We start from the raw sequence: 15,236 nt of genomic DNA, 5'->3' as shown, positions 1-15,236 counted from the left end.
CGTTCATTATCACTGAACTAATATATATTCGGTTATGGGCCAGCTGAAGGACGCCTCCGGGTTCGGGAATTTCTCGTTACATTGAAGAACTGTTGGTGACCTTCTGCCGTTGTTTGTTCTATGGAGTCGGGTTGTTGTCTCTTTGATACATTCCCCATTTCCATTCTCGATTTTATGCTAGTATACATAAAAGTCAAATTAGTTTCGACAATTTTCCATTTTTTTCCCCGTGAGTGATCCCTATCCATGAGAAAGAAGCCCCACAGAAACAATCAAGATCCGCCGTCAAAAGTAACTTTCCAGATAACGAAAAAAATATTCAGATATGAAATTTTCAACCTTTTAGATTGATCCTAACATGGGATATGGAAAAAAATTGGTAGCAAAAATAACAGAAATCCTCAGACTATAGACAAGCTTGTATGTGAGAAGAATTAGAACGCCAATCACAACAACGAGAAGAATTCACAGTAAAACAATACTAGAAGTTCTCCATTAATATAATTATATTACAATTATATATTGACATAATAATGAGTATCTTTTTTTTTATGCTTCCGTTACAAAATAAATTGTGTGGACTTTAAATAAAATCAAAGAAGTGCTCAGCAACAAATAGCATTCCTCTTTTTTGTGTTGTTGCTATCATCTGGACCTAAACACAAATTTGAATCTTTTTTCGAGGTCCATTGTTATCAAAGAAGTGCGATCTAAAAGATATTATTCTTCTATGACTTGTAGTTGATTATATTTTGTATCTTAATGTACCTTAACCAGAATTAATTTAGGTCAAGTAGTTATCAAAGGTACCAGGATTATAATTTAGTACGCCAAATGCTTGTTTCGTCTACATAAGACTCATCAGTGACGCTCATATCAAAATATTTATACATCCAAACAAGTACAAAGTTGAAGAGCATTGAAAATGACTCCTTTTTCATGGACAATCGTTACTATCCAATAATAGTAAATCATTCTATTTTACTCACAGTTTGTTTCAATCTTTACCTAAATGCAAAACTTAGATGCATGTTTTTTTTATTAGTTGTTAGTGGCTTTGAACTAGCTGTCAGTAATTGCGAGTACTCTCAGATCAGTACTTATAGTGTCTTTTTGTTGTTGGGATATAGAAGTAGCCGCCCACGTCTACTCTATTTTCTGGTAGATGGATTTATATTTGTACCCATCTGATGAGTTAAGCCTTTTACAACTGATTTTCATAGTTCGTTCTTATGTTGTTCTGTTACGCCACTGTCCCAGGTTAGAGGGAGGGTTGGTATCCCGCTAACATGTTAAAACCCGCCGCACATTCTGTATATGTGGCTGTCCCAAGTCAGGAGGTGCCTTTATTTCAGTGGTTGTCGTTTGTTAATGTGTTATATACATGTTAGTTTTTCGATCGTTTGTTTGTACATAAATTAAGAATGTTTTACGTTTATCATTTCGGGGCCTTCTATAGCTGCATGACTATGCAGTATGGGCTTTGCTCATTGTTGAAGGCCGTACTGTGGCCGTTTAGTTGTTAATTTCTGTGATGTCATTTTGTCTCTTGTGGAAAGTTGTTTCATTATCAAACATACCACTTTTTTTTATATATATTAACCGTGCAAAATGACGAACAAACGTAGTAAACGTTTTTCATCCCCACAAACTCAGTTTTCATAAGAGATGATAACTTTAAATGAAAATAATGTTAAACTGGGTTTTGAAAGGGTAAAATTTATGGATTTTTTTGAAAAAAAGTGTGTTTCCAGTTTTTGGAGAAAAAAATAATTTGTTTTTGATTCTGAGAAAAAAAATTTGGTTGATTCACCCCTAGCTGCCAATATATGTAATTTGCTAAAATTGAATTAAAAAAAATATTTTCGACTTGTCGCGAAAAAAATAAAAATCAATAGCCCCCTCCCCCCAAAAAAAATTAAATGGTTGCTGCCTAAAGTTATGTTAAACACCTACAATGAAATACTTTAAACTGCATTTTCCATATCTGTTAGATACTTATTCATGTGAAATGACAAATTCTGAAAATGGATGCCAAAAATGACTCAATCATGACACTCAATCATGACATATATAAGCTAGCGTAATATGACGCTTATGTGTTATAGAAAGCTGACTGTTTTATTCAAAAGGTAATTAAGCTTTTTTTAAACTGAGTACGGACTATAAAGTGGCACCTTGCTAAAGTTCTTCAGTAGGAAATGAACTCGAGGAATATGTCATACAAATTTCCCTTCGATATTTCATTAAATAAACTTTTTATTATTTCACTTACATTTTGCCATTCGTATTTCTTACGACGAACAGAACTACTTTAATCATTCACTTCTTAGTTTCATCTTTTCCTTACTTATTTCAATCAGTTTTAAATATTGTATACTGCCTTATGATCACATGACTTTAATAACTGTTTAAATTTGTTTGCTGGGCATTACCGTAATTTACAAATTATGGATTCGGTAATTTCCGCTAAAAAACGATGTTTACCGAATGATCTCATCATACATCAATCTCATCATACAACAATCTCATCATACAACAAAAAACGTATAATGTTGTGAGCACTTCATATAATATTGTGAGCACTTCATATAATGTTGTGATCACTTCATATAATGTTGTGACCACTGCATATAATGTTTTGAACACTTCATATAATGCTTTGACCTCTGCATATAATGTTGGGAGCACTTAATATAATGTTGTGAGCACATAATATAATGTTGTGAGCACTTAATATAATGTTGTGAGCACTTAATATAATGATGTGAGCACTGCATATAATGGTGTGAGCACTTAATATAATGTTGTGAGCCCTTAATATAATGTTGTGAGCACTTAATATAATGGTGTGAGCACTGCATATAATGTTGCGAGCACTTAATATAATGTTGTGAGCACTTAATATAATGTTGTGAGCACTTAATATAATGATGTGAGCACTGCATATAATGGTGTGAGCACTTAATATAATGTTGTGAGCACTTAATATAATGGTGTGAGCACTGCATATAATGTTGTGAGCACTTAATATAATGTTGTGAGCACTTAATATAATGGTGTGAGCACTGCATATAATGCTGATCATTAACATAAGGCAGTCATGGCGTTCCATAAATTCTCCAGTCTGTACAAAATAGTCACATCTAAATCCATTGAAAATAAAAATAAGAGGTAAACGAATTTGAAAGGGACAATAAAAGATATGTTATTAACGACAACACACACAAAACATAAAGGACAACCACTGGCAAAGTACTTTGCTCTAAAAATTCAGTAGATATGGCACACAGAACTAAGGGCATAATCTATGTGAGCATCATGCCAACGATATCCTTCTGATTTCCTTATAACAATAGATAGTTCAGTCGGGGTTTGGCTTGGTTGATTATCGATTGTATTCCAGTTAAAGTATTTCATTAAATCTCCATTGTCAAATCTCCATGTTGATGTTATACTGGCTCGATTGCCCTGAATTCTAACTTCACCATCGATTACGTGTGCTGAAATATATTTTGTAATTAGCAATACATAGTTAGAAAAACATATTAATATTGACACACCTAAGACCCTTCCGGACCACCTGAGATCACCATCAGTTTTTGGTGGGGTTCGTGTTGCTTAATCTTTAGTTTTCTACATGTATGTTGTGTCTTCTGTACTATTATTTGTCTGTTTGTCTTTTTTATTTTTTAGCCATGGCGTTGTCAGTTTATTTTCAATCTATGAGTTTGACTGTCCCTCTAGTATCTTTTGTCCCTCTTTTTCATCCACCCTCTTTCACGTGCCTTCTAACAAATAAAGCTTACTGTTTGTGGCATGTATGTGCATAGGTATGAAAACAGCACTTTTATAGATTTGAGTTTCAATAGTTAAAATTAAAAAATATAATCACTTTTTGGTATAACCGTGGAAAAAATCTGTATCTATTTGATGCAAATCACAGACAAAAAGAGGTAAGCAGAAAATGTCACAAGTCACACAAAATATGATCCAAAATAGACTTTCAATCCATTTGAGTGATCCTTCATAAAACCATTTACATTTATCTATCAAGCGGTTGAATAAAACTAAAACCTCATGTTTCCATAAAATTGAATTGAAAAGATCGAACATAAAACAATTTTGGAAAACACAGCTGACTAGAATCGCCAACTCATTTACCATGATACCTATATAAGGAATATTTCCCAGAGAAACTATGAAATATCTGGTGCAATATATCGGAAATACTTACACGTAGAATAGTACCATCTTACTTTCAATGGGAAACATGATATGCAAATACGGATTGTCAAACAGAAAATTGTCTATAAAACATACAAACAACAATCTTGATGTTCATATAAACCAACCGTAAAGGCTTTATTATTCTAAGCTATCTATAAATCGATGTTAATGCACAATATGTAACTTTCACATTTGTGATTCAACCGAAATAAAATGTTTAATCCAGACCAAACACACAACATCATTTACACTTTCTTGTCCTATTTGATAATATTGTTTAACACAGACTTTGTATTTGGTTTTGATGTTATATTTGTTATTCTCGTGGGATTTTGTCTGATGCTTGGTCCGTTTCTGTGTGTGTTACACTGTAGTGTTATGTCGTTGTTCTCCTCTTATATTTAATACGTTTCCCTCAGTTTTAGTTTGTTACCCCGATTTTGTTTTTTGTCTATGGATTTATGAGTTTGAACAGCGGTATACTACTGTTGCCTTTATTTTGCAGTATCTCGTATTACCAAAGAATGAAGTATTACAAAAAAAAAAAAAAAAAAAAAAAAAAAAAATACGGATGAGTGGTTATGTTCAAATAAAAGACAAATAATGAAAAATTATAAGGTCAGGATATCAACATTGAGTTTTACACCAAAAATATAGTGCACAATACTCTTCAATTTTTTTTCAAAACCATATCATAAAAGTATTCATCTAATCACAGCAATTTAACGTATGTTAGTTAAGGCACAATGATTGCACAATGACAGAACGTGTTCAAGGTTAAACTAATGGTTAATTTCCTATTAAAATACCTAATATATTTTCAAGTGTTAGTTGAAAAAATCCTCTGTTTACTCTTGCCAGAGAACTGTTGTGGGATGCACAATTATCAAATGCATTCTGATAGAACATCTGTGTTGATACATATCTATGACAGAAACAAGGTGTGTAGGAAAACCCGCTATGGGAAAGACATGTTTCTTTTGTAATACCACACTCTAGATCTGAAAGAAGATAAATAATATGGAAAACCGTCATATTATAACTTACAAATTACATGTACGTACATTATTATTACTTTTATTGTTGTTGTTGTTATTTAAGAAATAATTGATACAAGCTATACTTTATTGGAGTTTTAACATGGATAGGCATTATATTCGTGATTATTTTTGCCCGAGCGATAGTGAGGGCTAAAATAATACGAATATAATGCCTACCCATGTTAAAACTACAATAAAGTATAGCTTGCATCAATTATTTCGATTCTGATAAGGACAATTAAGGTAATTTCTATGTCGGAGGTGTATAAGGGTAAAGCGATCTGTAGGCTCTTCCATGAACCTCCCTTTTTTGTTTGTAAAGAAGCAAACGGCTGGCACTGTGATTTTTCAGAGGGAGGAGTTTTTGAACAGCCAGCATGAACGGTTGTCGTATTTAGGTGAAATATGTAAATTTCGGAATGCAACACATTACAGTCATAATAAATGAATAAGTAACAACATGTGCTTCATTTAAGAGTTTGGAAGTGTTTTTGTGAATGAAAAATATATAAAATGGATGCCAATTTGATAAAATTCATTTTTCTGCAGTAGTCAATATACGCATGTGCAAAATAACATTATTGGATTTAGAGCATGGGTTTATTCATAAAGCGAAAGAAGCACGTCATATTAGAATGATTGATATAAGAGGGACGAAAGATACCAGAGGGAAATTCAAACTCATAGATCGAAAATAAACTTACAACCATGGCTAAAAACAAAAAAGACAAATAGACAAATAATAGTACACAAAATACAACATAAAAAACTAAAGATTAAGCAACACCGACCCCACCAAATCACTGGGGATTATAACTTATATACACGAACCCTCGCAACCGTAGTTAGTGTCTATAAGTTGTTATTTCCGGAATAGATAGCCCTTGTATCCAACAACTGAATGAATTCATGATTTTAAATTCCTAAAGCTATAAGAACAAAAGTATGATATTGCTGACTTTATAATCAATTTTAGATTAAGTAAATGTCAATATTAAGACGAAAACAAATATGAATAAACAGGATGTACAATTAATGGCCTGAAACAGAACCCACCAACACAATGAACTATAGAAAAATAACAGAACCATGAAAACATTCATCAATATCAGTCAATTATAGATACTTAAACTATAAATCGCAATTAGTTATACAGATAAACTGTAAGTTAAAGAGATTGAACATAGTAAAAAGTAAAATCACAAAAAAACTGAACTCCGAGGAAATACAAAATGGAAAGTTCCTGATCAAATGGCAAAATGAAAAGCTAAAAGAAATTAAACGAGTGGATAATAATTGTCATAATCCTGACTTGATACGGGAATTTTCTTACGTCTGGGTCGAAGTAGAAAACAATATATAAAACAAAGTCTAAACCCCAAGGTAAGTTCATGAAAGGAAGAGTACATAAAATCTGACAAAATCAAACGAACTGTTATATTTCTGACTAAGTACAGAAGTTTTGCGAAAAAAAATGGTGGATTACAAATACATTATGGAATCAAGGTAGAAAAAACCTGACCATGCATAAACCATTGTTCATAGAATTGATTCATCAATATTATCAAAAATATATCATTCGCACATACGTCGTCATCACATATATAACTGTGACTGGTTGAGGTCTCTATAAATGGAGTGTAAGTCCAGATGGTGCTACTGTGTTTTCAAAATAGAAAAAAACTTTAAGACATTGGTACTGGTATGAATACTTAGTACGTACATATGAAAAATTAGCAATTGTGATTACCAGTATCATGTGATTGTATTAAATCTACGACTGCACCCTCAATCGGTTAATGTGGACTTCAATCGGTAAGGTATCGCCATCCCAGGAGTAAGCGGTTCTGTGTTGGAATGAAATATCAACGATATTGTCATTAGTATAATCAAAATGTTATCAAACCTTTAAATTTGAAGTACACTATTTGAAGCCTGGTATCTATGGTGAGCTTATGAAAGTTGATTTTAGATTATTTATGGTTTCGACGTTTCAAAAACGTTCTGTTGTTTGTCCTTTCAACTTTGTAGTTTGATGTATAGCAAATGATGATTGTTGTTATAAAAACACATGGTTGGGATCGCTTTCGTACTTTTATTTCTGTTTTTGTTGAAGAAAGTGTCAAATAGCACCAAACTGAATACATAATACTTCGGAACATCCACATTTACAATGTTTTTGTTATTGTATTCAAGTTGTACTAAAAAAACTGAAATTATAACTCTTTGATGTTCTTTAAATATGATTTATCAGTCTCGGCTTGTTGACTTAGTACACAGATGGGTATATTCCTATCTTATTATGCTGTAACCGTCCTGAATAGGCATGTTAAATTTCCGGCAAACGTGTACGGTAGCAGTTAAGCAGTGGGTCAATGATTAACAATCTTAGAGAGGAGAAACGTCGCCCAGACTTAACTATCACAACTGGCTAATAGTTGATCAGTTTTCTTACGCTAAACAAGGTAATCATTCAGGTAGAGTAACCATATCAAAGTACTGTCAGGCTCATTTCTAGACAATTATATTTTCTCATTAGACAACATATCTAGTGATTGATAAATAATGCAATTTTTACTTATATCTTGTGACGGGAGTGATATTCCGATGACATTTTGTGTAGGGAAATATATTCAATGATAACAAAGTTTATTATAGTTACCAGACTGAAATTTGGAACATTGGGCGCGCTTTCCGTTTATAACACAGTTGGGAGACCTTATAAAAAACGGAAATAAAGAGCATGAAAAAAATAAAAAATCTAACAGGTAAGCTAAATACAACTAATGGGGTCAGACAACGATGAATTGAATGATCGAAACGCATTCGATAATGCTAGAGCTTATTATAGATACCAGGTTTGCGTTTAGTAACGAAGCTACTACTCATACTATCTAGGAAGCCTAAATGGTGTCGGAAAAAGTTATTAATAATGACGTCATTTTGATAGTCTATATCTACGTAGCATATCGTTCAATAAAGATATACATCTTAGACATAGCAGCTATACTAGCTGCTACTGTATTAAACGCAACCCAGGCTAAAATTTGGAACGTGAAGAGCGCTTTCCGTTAACATAAAAGTTAGGAGACCTTATAAAAATAGAAATACAGAGCATGGAAAACAAATAATTCCAAAAAGTAAGCCAAATACAGCTAATGCAGACAACTACAAATTTGATTGTTTGCTGAACCGATTTGTTACTTGTTTCCTTGAAAGGTCCAGTGCCAAATATTCCAAAGACATCCAGGAAAAGAAACGACACTAAATAAATATGTTAAAGCTTTACCAATTTCAGAAAGAAATACGGACCAGAAAAAAAGAAAAAAAGACATACCGACAGAACCATGAAAAAAAAAAACACGAAAAGATAAACAGCAACCTACGTAACAATAAATTACATACACAACTAAAGACAAGGCAAAACGAACCTCTTCCAAAAACGGGGCATGCTATAAATTGCTCTAGAAGGATAAGTATACCCTGCTCCACATGTGATACCGACACGGGAAAGTCTACAACTAGAGCTGTAACTGATAAGAGGGCACTTTTATGGCCACAAAGAGAACTCACAATTATGAAAGTGTTATCGCCATTATTTTTAAAGATGGTAACATGCAACTTTGTATATAGACGTGATGCGCCTAATTTAAAAAAGAAATGCATAAAATAAAATTTGTATTTGAAAATGATACATTATTATGAGTTTTCTTGCAAGTACTTTGATGTTTGACTGTCGTTTTGTATATCTATTCTTGTTCAACATTTTTACTTCAATAACTGAATATAAAAAGATAGTCGATATGCATCAATTAGATAACAGCCTAGCAACACAATAAATAGGTGTCTATACTTTAAAAGAATCATGTTTCCTCAAAATATATTTCAATCAGATAGTCTTACCTCGGATGATGTAGTAATATATCCACCCAACATCTGTTGACCCATCTGTGTCATAAATATGAATAAAATCTTCGTCCCACATTTCACACGCGTTTGTTTTCCAGTTATAAGAAAACGATAGACACTGGAGATTTTCCAGACAACGGATACTGCAACCATTCACATTATGTGCAACTCCAAGATTAAGATTGTTTTCTGTTATTTTGAAATCTGTAAAATCTATATTATTTATGCCAACACTGGTTCGCAATAATACACATTTTGTAGAGGGTAAAAATATATAAAGAGCAGGCAAAAATATGAGCATTTTCATACCGCAACTGTCCAGCTGGGACTTTGATTTGTTTGTAAAGATTTAGCCCTGTAACAAGGGTGATACGTCATGTATTCAAAGTATATTGTTTTGTCAACATATTCTTGTATTGATAACAGAAATGTACGATAAAGTAAATTAAAAATTAAATATCTAAAATGTTGACTATAATTGTTATATTTATTTAGCAAATGACCTTTAAAACATCCATTATACATATGCTTGTTTCCATTTGAAATCAATTCACTTCTAATAACTAATCAAATTAGTTATCGTTACATGTGATTCTGACAAAAAGTGTATATTACAATAAAATTAAAAAAAAAAAAAAAAACACTGTTAGGACTAATACTTTGGGCCTATATGTCACATTTAACATAAATGTCATTGGTATGGCAAACTACAAATAAATGAAATTCAAAAATTTTATATGAAAATATTGTTTCATACTGAAAGCTTGCAATATGTATTTAACAGATTTTATCGGATATTGACATAAACATATCTAAACTGTTTATCTTTTGACACTGAATACATATTTCAATTCATAAGAAATGTTGAACTCATAAATTAATAAAAAAAAAAAAAAAAAATACAATTGATGGGGAAATATAATTCTTTTTTTTTCGAAACCGTTATCAATTCATATGCACATGCTATAAAAGAGGGACAAAAGATACCAAAGGGACAGTCAAACTCATAAATCGAAAATAAACTGATGGCTAAAAATGAAAAAAGACAAACAGACAAACAATAGAACACATGACACAACATAGAAAACTAAAAAATAAACATCACGAACCCCACCAAAAACTAGGGGTGATCTCAGGTGCTCCGGAAGGGTAAGCAGATCCGGCTCCACATGTGGCACCCGTCGTGTTGCTTATGTGATAACAAATCCGGTAAATAGTCTAATTCGGTAGGTCACATTCATGAAAAGGAAGGGGATTGTAGTTACGACGTAAGGAACATATCCGATATCATTTGTGAAACGGTTATTCCATAACGGTCAACCAACACGTGATGGTGTCCGTAAAATGTACGAAGGGATGATTTCAACGTCACCATTTGGAACTCTTGGTTTAATAGCTTCCTTATGAGCAGCAACCCTCTTTCAAGAAAATCATGATAGGAAATGCAAGCACGGGAATATCGTATATATACACAGCTGTATCAGTTTTGTTCGCTTTTCGGAAGATTCGCTAAACTTTTCTCCTAATCTGATGATCAACCAACTTTCTCTACACAATGTATAGTTATTGCATAGCAATCGAAAAAAATTGTTTTAAAATTATGTCTCATCAATTCAATACAATTCACGGATATCTGCTTATTATTATAATAACAAAAAGAACGAATACGAAAAAGAATTTTATGAATTGATTCATACTACTTTATGTTTAGACAGCTAACACAGTTGGCAAAACCCAAAGCAACTATCAGTGTTTGCTTTTCATCTTCATAACGGCAGAAGTACCCATCAGCACGGTATTGTCTTAATAAAGAAATAGAATTAATATGTAGTTGAAATGATTTTCTTAATAATATACTTCTACAATTATTAACATAGCATTTGATAATGTAACAGACAGTAACAGAGCCATGTAAATAATGGTAAAGTTTCTAATTAATAACAGAGCATTAAACACAGTAGCAATTACTTTTTGGGCCCTTTTTTGGGCTAAAAACATAAAATAAAGTAATATGCACTTTTTTAAAAAAAGTTCCTGGCGTGGGGTATATTTTGTATTGCTGTAAAGGTGTTTATACGGTTGGACATTTTCGATGCTGTATTCTCCCTATTTTTTGTCTATCATATAAGAACATTCCGGTCAGACATTAAAACCCCTGCCACAAAAAATATGCCCGTTTTATTCATCATGTTCATTTAATGCCATACAATTCTGTTAGAAATATTCATTTCTAATATTCATTTCTAATAGCAAAAAGAGTTTTGTTTTCAATCCAGATACGGCCAGAATTTTTCATAAAGGCCACACCCAGCAGGCAGGTTGCAGTCCGGTCTTGAAAAAAGTATTCCATATATCAGTTCGGCGAAACAGACATTCCGGTCAGACATTACGCTATGTTATTTTAAAAAAGGCTGGGGCGTTTGGGGTTTTTCGTAGTTAGATGACTCCTTAGTTGTAGAGTGAGAGTCTATAGAGTATTACTTTCTGTTTGGTGGTATAGTGAAATAGAAGTCAATACTTTGTTGCTATGAAGGCGTCGTGATTGTCATCCTCACTCAGCCAATAAAGCATTGTGTTACTGTAATTTGACAGAGCGACGCGCTGGTCAACTCCACCGTAGCGAATCACATGACCTTGATAATCAGTAATTTTCAGCAAAATATATCTTTCTAAGTAAAGAATTGTGTGTGTATTTACAGTGTGAAATGTGTAATGGTAAACGGTGATAGCAGACTAATGTAAAATATCACGGTGAAGACAGAGTAATGTAAAATATCAATATCACGGTGATAACAGAGTAATGTAAAATATCACGGTGATAGCAGAGTAATGTAAAATATCACGCTGATAACATAGTAATGTGAAATATCACGGTGGTAGCAAGCAGAGTAATGTAAAATATCACGGTGATAACAGAGTAATGTAAAATATTACGGTAATAACAAAGTAATGAAAAATATCACTGTGATAACAGAGCCTTGTTTCATGTTTTAATTAATAACAGAGCCTTTCACAAAGTCACGGTGCATTAGAAAGCATTGTTTGATGTTAGAGTGAATAAGAGGACTTTCTTTATTTTGACTTTAAGGATGTATGACATTTCCGTTGCAAAAACTGCACAACAACTATCATGAGTGACCAGATATAATATAATGCAATATTTGAATTTTTAACTTCTTGATAACTTTTATTTGTATATATTAGTGCAACTTTGTCTGTCAACTGTTAACGTAAAGTGATCGATTACACTACCAATTCGAGGTATTTTGAAAAGTTCTAATTGTAATTGCTCAAGTTTTTATCCATTCAAAAAATATTCAATAATATTTTATGGTTTTGTCATAAGTTCGATGATATTTTACAATCAAACAAATCCACATTAAACATTTAAGTGCACAGATACAAAAGTTTCATACACCTTTTCAATTTCTCTGCATTTAAATGTTTGATGATTTAATTGTCTAAAAATCTAATGAAATAAATGAACACAATTTGAAAGGATTTCGATCATCTGTTTTTAACCTACGACTAATTGTAAAATTAGACTATCAAAATATACCAAGCCAAATAATAAATGTTGTTTGTTATGCTATTACGAATGCATACTAATATATATTTGAAGCCGTTTACATCGACTCTAATTGCATATAGTAGATTTGTCTGGTATCAAGGGCAAAATTGTTTGAAATTATTTGAAGACACTTGAATGTCTACTTATGCAATTTTACTGGCGTTATTTGAAGACAATGGAAGGTCTACTATGCTATTTTACTGAAGTTTCACAGCTGAACGCTGGCTAATAAATAATCTAAATACCGGGAATATGGACGTGCTTCATAATTTTGTTTTATTTTTCTTGCACATTCAGTATGTGGTTTGTCTGTTGCTGCGAACTGGAGTCGGTTTGAAAAATACAGAGTTTACCGATTTCAAGATTACAGAACAACATTTAAACGCCGTCGTTAGACCATGTTTGATTAGTTGTAGTGTCCTTTGTTTTGAAAATACCAATTGTCTGTCGTTTTCTTATAACAGGAAAACACAGGAGTGTGAATTATGGGAAGATGATTTCATTGATATTGGTATCACACGTAGTTCACCTGATGTTGGATGGCGATATTATTACATAGTTCGTGGTGAGTGTTGTGTATTTTGTTCAAAGAAAAAACTGATGCTGTCTTGAGACCAATTAATCGGCTTTACATTAGCACAATTCGTGATGAAACAGAAACAAAGTTTACACTATACTGAACTTAATTACAACTACTTATTCCACATGTTAACTGTACTTCTAAAAAGATTTTCTGTCAGAAACATCATGAGCTGTGAAGAAATAGCGACCGTCAGTAGTGTTCTCCGTAAATCTGAACACAACATTCTCATTGCAAAAAATAAGAAACCACTTTAAAGCGAACAGAAGCAAACACAAATGATTTAAATGATAGGCACATGTATTTAACATATGTAACTTTATTATAACAGTTTATGATTACTTCGAAAATTAAAAAGATATAATTCGCAAACTTGCGAGATACCATTATGGAAATCGATGATTTAAATACTGGTAGTAGGTCATTTATCAAAAAATGTACATCGCTAAAACTTTAGCTTGAAAGAACAACAATCAATACACATTTAACTAGAGTACGTTACTCATGTTAAGCATTGGGAACGAATTGCTTAGAATACAATCATGCATTTGATTTGTAATAAATGAAATTGAAATGGTATTTTTCATCGTTGTATAACATCTTTTTTTTAATTCATTTTAAAGGCATTGAGATGCACAGAAATTAATACCTGATGTTTACATTTCTATTTTCTTTAGAATGCAGAATTGCAAAAAAAATATGTCGACTGAACAGTGGATTCTCCTATATACCAGGAGTTTGCTTTTGTTATCGTTATGAATCAACAAAGTTGCTCTACCAGGACTCGGTGGATATGTGTGCGTCGTACAACAGCTATCTGGCAAAAGTAGACAGAGGACTTGTTCAACTGACATTGGAGCAAATATTAGGTATTAAAATGTTATAATAGAAATAGCTGTCATTCAATATTATACAACTACTGTCTTTTTGGTAAGTTGAATATTCGATTTTGTTGACTTTTGAAACACTGATATTCACTAATGCCTACGGCCGCGAAGAATAGAAGTTTTTTAAAAGTTAATTCAACCACATATTTACCGAAACAAAAGAAATTAATTGATGTATTCCATATTCCGAGAGAAAACAATGTATTTTATGACAAATATTAATCAAAACAAATTTTACATTAAACATTCAATCAAAATGTCACATGTAAAAGCGCTTTACGTTTAGCGCGGTGAATATCACTATTCTCAAGGGAAATACGTAGTGTTATTCCAAATCAAATTCATATAGAAAAACTTACTAAAATAATATTAATATGGAATAACTATATTAATTTCATAAAATGAATCAATGCATAAATGTACATATAAAGTATTCAATGACAACCATTTTTAGATTAAAAAGCACTCGTTTCATTGTTTAAAGAAGCGATATCTGCCGTACCAGTTTCATGGGAAGCTGGTAACAGAAATGTCCTATGGTCTAGCTTTTTTATGTGTCTTTATGGTCCAAGGACACAGTTATCGTCTTTTGGTTTTCGTTTTCTACGAATATAGTCCCTAGTGTGAATAGTGTATAGCTTGCATTAAACAATTTTTTTAACACATTCCCAATTTACTTCTTGATATTTAATGCATGAAATATTTAGTAAGGGGATAAAAATTTGGGTGCTGAATCTTTATGTTAAGTAGTGATTTGGTCCAGTTGAAAAGTAAAGAATTAGTACGTCTGAATTTGTCAAACTGAATATTATACCTCCCTAACACAGATTTGTCAATATTTGAGTTAGAGCTGGTAGAAGTTTCTATAATTGTAATATTATTTGTCCTAATATTAGTACACTACACTGTGAAAATCTTTTTAAATAAAAACAAATGCGATGTTTTAAATTTGAATCTACTGTTTAAAAGAAATGCACTACAAATTAACTGTGCTCTCGGGCCTTATTGTATTGTATCCT

The 15,236-nt window shown here is 32.2% G+C and overlaps 1 long non-coding RNA gene across 1 annotated transcript; it reads right to left on the bottom strand.

The window, feature by feature from the left end:
* Positions 1–2,944: 2,944 nt before the first annotated feature.
* LOC143081995 (uncharacterized) lies at positions 2,945–9,529 on the bottom strand. The gene is made up of 3 exons (XR_012980205.1): positions 9,174–9,529; positions 5,040–5,231; positions 2,945–3,503 (listed from the first exon to the last, which is right to left on the bottom strand). It is a non-coding gene; the product is annotated as an uncharacterized LOC143081995 (long non-coding RNA).
* Between the last annotated feature and the right edge of the window lie 5,707 nt (positions 9,530–15,236).

This window comes from Mytilus galloprovincialis, chromosome 7 (genome assembly GCF_965363235.1).
Source record: "Mytilus galloprovincialis chromosome 7, xbMytGall1.hap1.1, whole genome shotgun sequence".
Classification (NCBI taxonomy): domain Eukaryota; kingdom Metazoa; phylum Mollusca; class Bivalvia; order Mytilida; family Mytilidae; genus Mytilus; species Mytilus galloprovincialis.
Note: the sequence above shows the minus strand (reverse complement) of the source record. Positions and strands in the feature narration are given on the sequence as shown.